A 12,992-nucleotide genomic window follows, 5' to 3' on the forward strand; every position below is an offset into this window, starting at 1 on the left:
AAAGTCTCACCTTGCCCTGCCTCCCCCTCTGCTTTAGTTCTAAAAACCCTTGTTCTCCCAAGTGTCCTAAGAGGCAATAGCTCTTATCTGGCCCCTCCAGTCCCTGTTCCCCTCTTGGACTTACCTATCTCTGTGGTTAGCAAAACCTAATGTATTTATTATCTGGCCATTTACAGAAAAATCTGTCAACCTGTGGACTAAAGTACCCATGGCTCCTCTGCTGGGGACGCGTCCAGCAGAATCACTCCTGGCCTCTCATCTTCCCCTCACTCAACATCCCCTCAGGAAGTCATGTGAATTATATGACTGTTGAACTTGGGAGAAGGAACTGAGCTTAGATCAGCCTTTATCTTCTCAGAGCTAGCCTGTCTGGTCCACTCTCTGCCATGGAGTACGGGGCCAACAAGTCACTCTGCTCTAGAACTTTATCTCAGGGGTAGACTCACACTAACCCAAGCTAGCAGAGACTGCTATATAGCCAGAATACTAATTTATTCCATTTTAATGATAAATGCAACCAGCTAGCCAGTGGGCCCTCACATCAGCAGATCAGGGCATTTGCTCCCTGTAGACAGGGAAAAAAGTGATTTAAATTCTGTATTTAGAGCATCAAATCTGCATAAGGAGAAGTAGGGAGATGATTTATCAAAGGATACATTTGCTGCAGAGACCTAAGAGCTCAAGTCCTTGGGCCAAGGCCACTTCTCCCATGAACACTATTTGGGAAGCTGCTATCAACTTCTGGTTTCTTAGCTTGGGTTTGTTTGTTTGATTGTTTTTGCTGTACGCGGGCCTCTCACTGTTGTGGCCTCTCCCGTTGTGGAGCACAGGCTCCAGACGCTCAGGCTCAGCGGCCATGGCTCATGGGCCCAGCCGCTCTGGCATGTGGGACCTTTCCGGACCGCGGCACGAACCCACATCTCCATCGGCAGGCGGACTCTCAACCACTGCGCCACTCAGGGAAGCCCTTAGCTTGGGTTTTCTATGCTATAGGCTAACAGCAGCTCTGCCCACCGCCACTGTTCATCCAGGCTTTCTCCAAACAATCAATTACCTTTACACTTGTTAAATTAACAGTCACATTCTGGTGCTTGCCATCCTGAGATTACCCCCAAGTCACCTGGGCTGAATTTATAGGTGTTTCCAGTTACACACTGGTTATCTATCAGTTTACTCCTTCAGTTGACTTACCGTATCTGTGTGTGTGTGTGTATATTTGTGTGTGTGCCTTACCCATTTAACTCCCAGAAGGAAACCTCATTTCCTACTTCCAGTTTTCTTTGGAAGCCATTACCTCATTTACTGCTAACAAAGGCATTTTTGATCTCTTTGGAAAGAAAACTTTCAGTATAACTGTTTTTATCATACTTTAAAACTTAACTACCTGAATTCAAGCACGTAAGCAGTTTTTGCTGATTTCATATTGTAATAATTTATAAGACTGAGCCAATGATGACAAATACCTTGTAAAGACTCTCAGTGTAACTCATCTGGTCTTTAACCATTGTTAGTCTTACGCAATAAACTCAACACATCTTTAAGATCTCTGATTTGTTTCCAAAGGAGGTGGATAAAAGTATTTGACTCTTAAGCAAAGAAATAGCTAGCTGGATGCCTTGGACAACCAGAATCAGTCTCAGATCAGAACCAGTCTTTCCCACTGTCTTCCTTTTTCTCCTCCCCAAACATCTCTCCTGTGTGAGGCATAGTTTGGGGCACTGTAGCCTGTAACCGTGAAAAAATGACATAATAGATGATTCTTGACCTAATGGGGCTTATGCTCTAGTTGAGGGAGACAGACTATAAACAAACAAACAAGAAAAATATCAGCAGCTAGTGAGTGCTACAGAAAACAAAAATGAATAACGTAATAGATGGAGGTCATCCGTTTAAGCTAAGACCTGAACAAAAAGTAGGAGCCCATTATAGGAAAATGAGGGTAAAGAACATTACAGTAGAGAAGGCCTGGGACATGCCCAAAAGGAGGAGTAGGCTTGGTGAGTGAGGGAAGAGAAAGAAGGCTAGAGGGTGGCTGGCAGGGAAGAGAGCAGGAATAAGAATAAGTCTTCCACCCACAGTATGGGATGTGGAATTTGTGCAGGGGCAAATACATTGATAATTTCCTCATTTAGAGAGACTGTAGAAACTGTAACATGTTTTTTTTGCCTGCCTCATGTTTTTGTTCTATTTTAAAAATATGTAATAAGGAAAGGTGGGTGTGTAATATGGGTTGGTTCAGTCTTCATAGCATTGTCTCTGGCCAAACTCATCTGTAAGTCTTTTCCAGATTTACCAGGTGATACCATGTTCCAAATCAATCAAATGACATTTGAGAAGAGCAAAAGGGCAAGGATGTTAAAAATTCATCACCGTGCCCCTCAAGATCTCAGAGGTCACAGGTGTTTAAAAGCCAAGGAAGGAGGACTAAGGCCCAAGTGAATGGCTTTTTATGAATTGTTTTATTAAATTTGATAAACTTACCCCTTTGGAGGGATGGAGATGTCAGGATTCTGGGTCTCAAAATGTGTCTTCCAGCTCAGTGATACTAAGGAAAGGATAAATCAGGCCTCAAAATGCACATTGGCCCTGAAGTTTGCAGGTTCATAAAGTCATTGTTCTCAGTTCGTTCAGGAGAGAGCTGGCTCTGGGGAATTGATTCACATTAATCAGAGTTATAGTAGACTAATTAATGAAGTACAATGCCATTTATTCATATACCTGTGAGAGTTACAACTACTGACTGAAATTCATGTTTTTGGTCAGCACACACTCTGGCTGGTAGGAAAACATATTTAAGAAATCAGATTAAAGTCAGATGGTTAAATGTTAAATATGGAAGTTGAACAAATCAAGTTGGATGTTTGGAAAGGCTATATTCATTAAGCAGTCTTTCTTTTCATTGCAAGGACATACAGTCCCAGGTGGGCAAATGATCTACTATTCAGATGGACAGGGAAGGCCAGTGCTGGAGAAACATTGGCAAATTTTTACTCCTAGTCTCTCCTTTTTTCTAGAACTGGGTCACTGATTCCCAGAGGGTGGTCTGAAGGTCACCTTCAGTAAATGTTCCTTGGGTATTTATTAAAAATGCATTTTTTCAGGCCCCGTCCCACACTTCTGAATCAAAATCTATGGTGTTGGGCTGGGAATATTGATTTAAATTGTTTTTCTGGGGAACTGTAAGCACACCAAAGTTTGTTTCTTTTTTTAAGTTATTAAAAAAATTTTTTGGGGTGCGTTGGGTCTTCATTGCTACATGTGGGCTTTCCCCAGTTGCGGCGAGCGGGTTTCTCATTGCAATGGCTTCTCTAGTTACAGAGCACAGGCTCTAGGCGTAAGGGCTTCAGTAGTTGTGGCATGCAGGGTCAGTAGTTGCAGCTCACGGGCTCTAGAGCACAGGCTCAGTAGTTGTGGCACATGGGCTTAGTTGCTCCGCAGCATGTGGGATCTTCCCGGACCAGGGCTTGAACCCGTGTCCCCTGCATTGGCAGGCGGATTCTTTACTTATTATTTTTAAAATATTTATTTATTTATTTATTTTTGGCTGAACTGGGTCTTTGTTGCTGTGCGTGGGCTTTCTCTAGTTGTCGTGAGTGGGGGCTACTCTTCGTTGGGGTGCGCGGGCTTCTCATTGTGGTGGCTTCTCTTATTGTGGAGCATGGGCTCTAGGCGTGCGGGCTTCAGTAGTTGTGGCTCATGGGCTCTAGAGTGCAGGCTCCGTAGTTGTGGCACACGGGCTTAGTTGTTCTGCGGCACATGGGATCTTCCCAGACCAGGGCTGGAACCCGTGTCCCCTGCATTGGCAGGCAGATTCTTAACCACTGCGCCCCCTGGGTAGTCCCTCAATATCTTGTAATAACCTATAACCTGAATTTAGAAGGGAAAACTCAACAACACCGCCGAATGATAGCCCAGTTTCACAGGGTAGCTTCCTTGACTTTATAATGAGCAGTATTTTCATTCATCATTATTATGGTGACTCATTTTCTCATCTAATAAATGATGGCTCTTTCATTTCCTTCATAAATGTTGATGAATTTGTTTCAATATCATCATCAGTATTTATTCTTGTAAAAATCTGTTCAGCAATTCTAAAGGAAGCATATTCTGCTGGAACATATGATCCTCCAAACTCCAGAACTCCACACTCCAGAGGCCCTCCTCCGGATATGCTCAGCAGGCGGATTCTTAACCACTGTGCCACCAGGGAAGTCCCCACACCAAAGTTTTGAAAGCCACTGCTAAGCTATATAACCTTAGGCAAGTTAGTTACTTAACTTCTCCAAGCCTTAGTTTGTTTGTCTGTAAAACAGGGATAATAATAGGTCTTACCTTCCTGGGCTACTACAGGGATCATGTAAAGCCCTTAGAAAAGTGTCTGGCACCTAGTAAGCCCTCAATATCTGCTTCTTGTCATTATTATTACCACCATTATTGTCATCATCTTCATTGCCATTATTTGGCCCACCGCATTCTTGTTTGCTCACAGATTTGATTTTTTTAATTAAGCAAAGCCAAGTTTATTGGTTACTGTAGGAAGGGAGACCATACCCTTGACAGAGTCTTAGTAGCATCTCCCAGATTGTTTTTCATTGATGACATTTTGGGGTTTCTGCTTCTTAAGGCTGGAAAAGATGGTATCCTAAGCCATTTCTAAATCATGCAGCAGGATGGATTTATTTTTAGGAAAGTTTCTAATGGCATCCACAGTGTTTGAATTAAAGCTTACTTTTGATCTCAGAGTTTGGCACATCCTTGCCCCTGCCTTAAAAGTCAGGTTGCATCTTACTTTGGGGCTAAAAGTTCTGTCTACTGACAACAGCAACATATCAAGTTGTTTAAAGTCATTTCTTTAAAAGTTGTCACTTGTTATGAATTACCCTCATATTTGCACCTTCCTTTAAAAAATGAACACAATGGGGACTTCCTTGGTGGTCCAGTGGTTAAGACTCCATGCTTCCACTGCAGGGGGCGTGGGTCCGATCCCTGGTCCAGGAACTACGATCCCACATCCATGTGGCTGGGAAAAAAAAAAGAACACAATGTAGAAATAGAGTTCTCTCAACTAGTGTTGGTTGAGTGATGGTGATTCTAATTAAATCGGGTAAAATCTTGGAGGTACCATGCTAGTATATTTGGAACTAGAGTACCACATACCATGTTTGGTAACTTGTCAGTTTGCAAGTAGAACTTAGAGCAGCACCATTCCTATTAACCCTTTCTTCTCTGAATACTTCAGAGTATTCAGAGTGGCTTATAACTGTTAATTAAGCCTCAAAACATCTCTGTGACACGGATAATTACACTAGTCATTCCTACATTTTAGACGGGCACATTATAGGAGGAAGAGGTAAAGTGAAGCTAGTTCTTCCAGTTAGGCTGATTCAGCAGCAAAACCACTCAGGGAATGTTTAAGCGTTGCAATCTAAATAGTTCGGCAACTGGTTTCTTTAAGTATAACATTTAAAACTGAGTTGTAATAGTATTGCAAGTCCTAGCCACATCAATCAGACAAGAAAAAGAAATAAAACATATATCCAAATTGGAAGGGAAGAGGTAGAATTGTCATTCTTTGCAGATGACATGACATTCTTAATAGAAAACCCTAAAGACTCCACATAAAAACTGTTAGAGCTAATAAATGAATTCAGCAAGGCAGCAGGATACAAGATTAATATACAGAAAAGTGTTGCATTTCTTTACACTAACAATGAAATATCAGAAAGTTAAAAACCAATATCATTTAAAATCACTGCAAAAAAAAAACAACCTAGGAATAAACCTAACCAAGGAGGTGAAAGACATATGATGAAAACTATAAAACATTGATAAAGGAAACTGAAGATGATTCAAAGAAATGGAAACATATCCCATGCTCATGGATTAGAAGAATTAATATTGTTAAAATGGCCATACTGCCCAAAACAATCAACAGATTTAATGTGATCCCTATCAAATTATCCATAATATTTTTCACAGAACTAGAACAAACAATCCTAAAATTTATATGGAACCACAAAAGACCCAGAATTGCCAAAGCAATCCTGAGGAAAAAGAACAAAGCTGGAGGCATAACCCTCCAGGCTTCAGACAATACTACAAAGCTACAGTAAGTAAGATGTTACGGAAAAAGCCAAAAGAACTTTTTGGCCAACCCAATAGATACAATGCAATATTACTCAGCCACAAAAAAATAATGAAATATTGCCATTTGCAGCAACATGGATGGACCTAGAGAATATCATACTATTTGAAGTAAGTCAGACAGAGATAAACAAATATTACATGATATCACTTTTATGTGGAACCTAAAAACTAATACAAATGAACCTATATACAAAACAGAAATATTATATGATATCACTTTTATGTAAAATCTAAAAAACAATACAAATGAATCTATACACAAAACAGAAACAGACTCAAAGACGTAGAAGACAAACTTATGGTTACCAAAGGTGGGGGGTGGATAAATGCAGAGTATGTAATTAACAAACTACTATACATAAAACAGATGAGCAACAAGGATTTACTGTATAACACAGGGAACAATATTCAATATCTTATAATAACCTATAATGGGAAATAATCTGAAAAATATATGTATATAACTGAATCACTTTACTGTATACCTGAACCTAACACAATATTATAAATCAACTATACTTCAATTAAAAAAGATAAAATAGAGTTGTTGAGAAATGAATACATTTTTGCAAAAACAAAAATTGAGTCTAACCTGGTGAAGAAAAAAGGAAGGTACACCCTGCGTTTAGCCAGGGCTTAACTACTCTGACTTCCTTTATGTCCAGTCTCCCAGTGCTGGACCTCTCCCCTTCTAATAAGTATGGATTCTTGTCCCTCCCTCTCATTTCCACTCACCAGTAAACTGTGACCCTACACTACCCACTGGTCTGCAGTGGAGGGAACAGCCTGAGTTACTGACGGCAGGCATGGCTCAAACAGCTTGCTGAGAGTGATCCATGTCTAGCAGACCCACAGCGCTCCACTTGGCTCTCCCCCATTTCACTCACGTGCTGGTTTCTGCTAAACATAGCCCAGTTCCCAGGTCACCAGCTGGCAAAGCTCTGAACTATTTTTAGCTAGGTCCAGGGCTCAGGGCACTCAATCTGGATAGGAAGCTGAGATACCACTCTAGTTTTTAAAAATAATAACTTCTATTTTTCTCTCGTTACGATTTATCATGACTTCATTTTAGACTTTCTGGAAAATATAGCTGAGGAAAAGGTGAGAACATTTAAAACACATAGCACAAAAAAGAAAATTAAAATTTTCTTTAATTTTAGGGTAATACTCTTCATTGAGGTGCTATATCTATATCTATCTATATATACAGTAAAGCATACTAATCTTAAATACACATTGTGTAAGTATATACTTGTTTAACCCAAACCTAGATCAACATAATGGATATTCCAACACCCCAGAAAGTTCTCACTTGTCCTTTACAGCCAATATCCTTATGCTCCAGAGGTAAATCCTATCCTTACTTTTACCACTTTTGATTCGTTCTATCTGTTTTTGATTTTAATATAAATGGAATCATATGGTATATACTTTGGCAGCACCGCATGCAGGATCCTAGTTCCCTGACCAGGGATCGAACCCGTGCCCTCCTCAGTAGAAGCTTGGAGCCCTAACCATTGGACTACCAGGGAATTCCCTAGTATATACTTTTTATGTTTTCCTTTTTTTCACTCATTATGTCTGTGAGATTCATACATTTTGTCACATGTAGCAGTAGATTGTTGTTTCGTCTGTTTTTGCTGTATAAAATTCCACCATGTGAATACACTACAATTTATCACTTCTCCTATTGAAGGATATTTAGTTTGTTTCCAAATTTTGGTTATTAAAAATAAAACTGTCATGAACATTTTGTTTGTGTCTATTAGTGACCACACGCACCCATTTCTGGTGGGTATATACCTAGGAGTGGAACTGCTAAGTCATAGGGTAGCCTTAGATCTGGCTTTTATAAATGTGTCAGTTTTCCAAACCAATTCTACCAAATTTACATTCCCAAGAGCAATGTGTGAGAGTTCTAAAACATACCTTCACTTGATAATTTCAAATCTTTTAACTTTTAACTATTCTAAAGAGTATGAGTTGGGGACTTCCCTAGTGGAGCAGTGGTTAAGAATCTGCCTGCCAATGCAGTGGACACGGGTTTGAGCCCTGGTCCAGGAAGATCCCACATGCCACAGAACAACTAAGCCTGTGTGTGTGCCACAACTACTGAGCCTGCATTCTAGAGCCTGCAAGCCACAACTACTGAGCCCACATGCCACAACTACTAAAGCCCGCAGGCCTAGAGCCCGTGCTCCACAATGAGAAGCCACCGCAATAAGAAGCCTGCTCCCAGCAATGAAGAGCAGCCCTCGCTCGCCGCAAGTAGAGAAAGCCCGTGCACAGCAACAAAGACCCAACGCAGCCAAAAGTAAATAAATAAATAAATAAAATTAATAAAGAGTATGAGTTGGTATCTCATTGTGGTTTTCATTTGCATTTCCCTGGTGACTAATGATGTTGAGTACTTTTTCAGACACTTACTGGACATTTGGGCAATCTTTTCTATGAAATGCTTCTTTAAATCTTTTGCCCATTTTAAAAATTGGGTTTTTTGCCTTTCTTCTTATTGGTTTATAGGATTCGAGTTATTTGTTGGACCCTCAGACTCTTCATCTATAAAAAGAATAGGACCATGACATTAAAGTTCCTCCAAGCTCCAACAGTCTACTATTTTACTCAATGGATGCTTTTGGTAGAGACAAAATAGATGAGTTAAAATAAACAAAACACATCAGAACACAAAATATATACTTAAAGGAAAACACAGAATGAAGAAAATACATGTGCGCAATATATATAAATAGGATCTTCCCATCCAAAATATATTGATAAAAATTGATATAAATATGTATGGTCAACATCCAACTGTATTCCGTAAGTAATTAAGGAAAATGAACCAGAAGTTTGCACAGCTGATTATAAATGCAGTAAATCACTGTGGAAAAATGGAAAGGCACTGTTAAAAATGCAAATTAAGGGCTTCCCCAGTGGCGCAGTGGTTAAGAATCTGCCTGCCAATGCAAGGGAGTTGGGTTCGAGCCCTGGTCCGGGAAGATCCCACATGCCACGGAGCAACTAAGCCCAGGCGCCACACTACTGAGCCCGCATGCTGCAACTACCAAAGCCCGCATGTCCAGAGCCCATGCTTTGCAATGAGAGAAGCCACCACAATGAGAAGCCCATGCGCCACAACGAAGAGCGGCCCCCACTCGCCACAACTAGAGAAAGCCCACACGCAGCAACGAAGACCCAACACAGCCAAAAATAAATAAATTAAAAGAGAAAAAATTAAGTAAAAGGGGGAATAATGTCTTTAAAAGGAGATTTACTTATGTCTTTGTTCGACAAACATTTGAAAGACTAGATCTGTAGTCTCTTCCTTCAAGGAACTCAAACTCAGGGAGATAGATGTAATAATTATAGGCAATGTTTCTGGAGGGCTTCCTACATAGGAGGTACTACTTAAGTGCTTTAGATGTATTAACTCTTTTTTAAAAATAAATTTATTTATTTTATTTATTTTTATTTTTATTTTTGGCTGCATTGGGTCTTCGTTGTTGTGCGTGGGCTTTCTCTAGTTGCGGAGAGCGGGGGCTACTCTTGGTTGCCCTGCGAGGGCTTCTCACTGCGGTGGCTTCTCTTGCTGCGGAGCATGGGCTCTAAGCGTGGGGGCTTCAGTAGTTGTGGCCCATGGGCTTAGTTGCTCCGTGGCATGTGGGATCTTCCCAGACCAGGGCTCAAACCTGTGTCCCCTGCGTTGGCAGGCAGGTTCTTAACCACTGTGCCACCAGGACAGCCCAGATGTATTAACTCTTAATACTCACGGCAACCCTGTGAGGTGGATATTATTATTGTCCCTGAAGCACAACGATGAAATAACTTGCTCAAGGTCATGGCATTCCAGTTTAGGGAAGTATCATCGTTTATTTAATTAATCCCTAATCATTAGGCCCAACTGATAAGTAACAGGGCTGGGATTAGGATGGAGGCTGGGTGGCTCCAGAGACTGAGCTCTGAACCCCTGCACCAAATACCTTGCTCTTTTTATACACAAATAATGGGAGACAAGTATCAGTAGGTACAAACTACCATGGGAGCACAAGGAATAAAACAGTAGACTTGTCAGGGGTGGAGGATGGAGGGGGGGGGCAAAGACGGGGGTAAATCAGGGAGCAGAGTTTACAGACAAGTAGGCAGAGGTAACGTGGACTATGTAAGACCTGCTCAGGTGTTTAGATTTTATACTGAAGATGATGTGGCCTGAAGGATATAAGAGTATAGGCTGGAGGATGGGAGGACCAGTTGGGAGGTTTCTAAAACTGTCCAAATGAAAGGAAAGGCACATCTGAACATAGGCAGAGCCAGTGAAGAGGAAGAAGAAGAACAAAATGACCAGAGTGTGTACTCCACCAACACAGAGAAATGTGTGTATGGAATAAGCAGGCTGGGGGAGAGGGAAAGGGGGCCAAAGAGCACAAAATGACACATAGAGTACTGATAACTTCTGAAAACGTGTAGGCACACATACTGAACTCCCAGGGTGCAAACAGAGGGAGAGAATGAACCCAGACTGACGGCTCAGCATGTCCTGAACTAGGTCCTCTATGAGCGTTACTTCATTTAGTGCTCCCAACTCTGCCAGGCAGTATCATTCCTATTCTACTGGCAGGGATACTGAGAGCCCCAGAGATTAGGTGAGCTGTCTGAGGGGCATGGCTTGTCTGTGATGGAGCCACAGTGTATGACCCCAAGTTCCTGCTCTTGCGACCCTACCATGGAATCTTCCTCATTCTAGTAGAAAACTTCAGGATCCATGACGTTTGGATCAGGACAATTGAGGGAGAAATTCAAACTAGGAAAACTAGTGTGTGGAAGACTAGCTTGGAATCATCATCCTCCTTCATCCCCCTGTAAATTCTGCACTGCCAACTTCTGTTAACCCTGTCTCCAAGACAGTTCTAGATGTTTCCACATTTCCATTCCCAATGTCATCACCGTAGGACAGCCTGGGTCAGCCCAATCCTGCCCAGGCTCATTTACTTGAATGGCATTGTATCCTGCTCTTTCTCTGATCAAACCTTTTGAGAAGGAACTCTTCAAGACTTCCTAATGAAGTTGCTTCCTAAATGGTCTTCCTGTTCCCACTCCTGTTTTCCCCACCTTCTGAGGGATTAGGTCATGCCTCTGTTCTCAGCCCTTCATGGGCTCCCATCTCACTCAATATAATCCAGTGTCCCCAGCATGGCTCACTCTGTTGGGACCTTCTCTGCTTCTGACTCCTTCTCTTAACCTCTCTGCCAAGGCTATTCTTCATCTATGTCAAGCATGTTTCCACCTCAGGGCCTTTACATGGTATTTCTCTCTGCTAGAAATAATCACCCCTCACCAACCTACTCTGAGATATTTACATGGCCCTCACTCTCATTTTATTCAGATTGCTACTCATTTATCATGTTCTCAGAGATCCTCCCTGACCACCCCCTCTAAAAAAGCATTTTTCTTTATCCCCAACTTCTTACCCTGCTTTATGTTTCTTTATGACCCCTAGGCACGCATGCACATTCCACCTCCCAGGAAACCAACAATTCTGCTTTGCCAAGGGGGTTCCTGGGACAACGCACTTTCAGTGTTAAAACCGCAGAAAGTTGGGACTTCCCTGGTGGTCCAGTGGTTAAGAATCCACCTTCCAATGCAGGGGATGCGGGTTTGATCCCTGGTCAGGGAACTAAGATCCCACATGCCACGGGGCTACTGAGCCACACGTCACACCTAGAGAGAAACCTGCGCACTGCAACGAAAGATCCCGCATGCCGCAACCAAGACCTCACACAGCCAAAAATACATAAATAAATGAATTAATTTTTAAAAAATAATAAAATGTTAACCCCACACACACAAAAAACAGAAAACAGAAAGTCCCAGGCAAACTGGGATGGATTGATCACCCTACAGTTCCTCTACCAGAATACAAACTTGATGATCAAAAACTTTATTTTGTTCTCTGCTGTATCCCCAGCACATAACAGAGTGCCTGGCACAGAGTAGGTGTTCAATAGATAATGAGTGAATGAGAATACATGAACAGTTTCCTGTTTCAAACAGCATCAGGTTTAAACTCTCCTGCCCAGCATTCCAGCTCCTCCTTGACTGCTCATCTTAATCACCCCACCATCTCCTACCACTCCCTGTGTACACTCTCTGCCCCAGGCATTCCAGGCTTCTTATACTTTTGCAAACTTCACCAGAAAGGATCTCTTCACCGGAAGAGCCCTCCCCTGGCTCTCCTACCTGAGTGTCTGTTTGTTATGTTTTGCTTTATCTTTTGAGATCTATGCCAGTGAAAAATGGAGGAGGGATGCACGGGTCCCTATCAGAAGTCCCTAGGGCATTGTTTCAAAATATCTACTCCCCTACTCCCAATGCTGAGAATTAGATAGGACTTCCTAAGGGGAGGAAGGGAAATCAAACATTGGTACTTTCCAAAAGTTCCCTAGATGATTCTGACAACAAACACACAGACACTTTATGTGAAAGGCACTGATGTAAACCCCACAATGCTTCACAACCCAGCTCAAGCCCCCTCAGCTGCACCACTTGTATTATGGCCTTGCCTGACCTCACTGTCCTCTCCCTCAGGAATTCTAAAAAGCTCAGGATCTGAACCACACTCCTGAGCACTACTCCTGCAGGCCTGGCATAAAATATGGACAAATCAGGGTTGCATCAGTGGGACTGTTGGCCTGGCCCGGGAGCCCTCTCAGGTGTGTGGGGCAGGCACTCCCCACCCTCCCCCTGGCTGTAGGTGTGAATGAACCCTCCTTCCCTCTCATGCCGGTAGGATCAGCCCTATTGAGAAATCACCCCGCTTCTGCCCACTCCCATCCTGCTGTGAGCAAGCT

This window comes from Mesoplodon densirostris, chromosome 14, assembly GCF_025265405.1.
Source record: "Mesoplodon densirostris isolate mMesDen1 chromosome 14, mMesDen1 primary haplotype, whole genome shotgun sequence".
Lineage (NCBI taxonomy): Eukaryota > Metazoa > Chordata > Mammalia > Artiodactyla > Ziphiidae > Mesoplodon > Mesoplodon densirostris.